Consider the following 1,753-nt stretch of genomic DNA (forward strand, 5'->3'; position numbering starts at 1 on the left):
ATTGGTATTTTGATAGGGATGTTTTTGAATATGTAAATTGCTTTGAATGATATTTTCATTTTAATAGTATTAATTTTTCCAATAATTAGCATAAACCACCATTTTTTGTTGCCTCTTCAATTTATTTCATTATTGTTTTATAGTATTATTTTTGTATAGTATAGTTCTTTCACATCTTTTTTTTTGTTTGTTTTTGAGATGAAATCTTGCTCTGTAGCCCAGGCTGGAGTGCAGTGACACAATGTTGGCTCACTGCAACTTCCGCCTCCTGGGTCCTGGTTCAAGTGATTCTCCTGCCTCAGCCTCCCAAGTAACTGGGATTACAAGCATGCACCATCGTGCCTAGCTAATTTTTGTATTTTTAGTAGAGATGGGGTTTTACCATGTTGGCCAGACTGCTCTTGAACTCCTGACCTCATGATCTGCCTGCCTCAGCCTCCCAAAGTGCTGGGATTACCAGTGTGAGCATCCACGGCCAGCCCACATCTTTGGTTAAATTGAATCCTAGGTATTTTATATTATTTGTAGCTATTGTGATCAGGAATGCTTTCTTGATTTCTTTTCAGATTGTTTGCTTTTGGAGAATATAAATGCTACTGATTTTTGTATCCTGTAATTTTATTGAAATGAGCAGTTCCAACAGTTTTTGGTGGACTCTTTAGACTGTTATAAGATCATGTCAGACAAACAAACTTAATTCGACTTCTTCCATTCCAGTTTCCATGCTCTTTATTTGTTTCTGTTGTATGATTGCTCTGGTGAGTAATTCCAGTATTATGTTGAATAAAAGTGGTGAAAGCAAATTTTTCTTGTTCCAGATCTTAGAGAAAAGGTTTTCAGTTTTTTCCCTGTTCAGCAGGACACTGGCTGTGGCTTTGTCACATATGGCTTTTATTATTTTGAGTTGCTATACCCAGTTTGTTGAGGGTTTATTTTTTAATCATAAAATGATATTGAATTTTATAAAATTATTTTTGGTGTATATTTGAAATGATTGTATTGTTTTGTTCTTGGTTCTGTTAAAATGTTTTATCATGTTTATTGCATTGCAATCAATAATAGTGCAATTATTGATTTATTGAACCATCCTTGCATCCCTAGGATGAATCTCACTTAATCATGGTGAATAATCTTTCTAATGTGTTGTTAAATTGAGTTTCCTTGTATTTTTTGTTGAGAATTTTTATATCTATGTTAATCAGTTATATTGGCCTGTAGTTTATTTAATTTTCTTTGCTGTTGTTGTGTCCTAGTTTGATATTAGTTATCAAAATAGTGCTGGCTTTGTAGAATGAATTTGGAAGTAGTATCTCCCTGTCATTTTTTTTTTTTGGAAAAGTTTGAGTAGAATTGTTATTCTTATTAAATGTTTGGTAGAATTCAGCATTGAAGTCATCAGGTCCTGGGCTTCTCTTTGGGGGACCTTTTATTATAACTTTAATTTTGTTTCTCTTTATTGGTTTATAGGAGTTTTTTTTATGTCTTCATAGTTCCTTCTTGGTAGGTTGTGTCCAATAATTTATGAATTTCTTCTAAGTTTTCCAATATGTTGGCATAAAGTTGTTCTCAGTAGTCTCTAATGATTTTTTTTTTTTTATTTCTGTAGTCTGTTTTATGTCATCTTTTTCACTTCTGATTCTATTTGGGTCTTCTCTTTTTTTATAGTTAAGTTTTGCTGATTTTAGTTTTCAAGAAAAAGCTTTTTCATTTATATGGTTTTCTGTATTTTTTATTTTCATTTATTTCTGGTCTG

This window comes from Colobus angolensis, unplaced genomic scaffold, assembly GCF_000951035.1.
Source record: "Colobus angolensis palliatus isolate OR3802 unplaced genomic scaffold, Cang.pa_1.0 Scaffold20, whole genome shotgun sequence".
NCBI lineage: Eukaryota > Metazoa > Chordata > Mammalia > Primates > Cercopithecidae > Colobus > Colobus angolensis.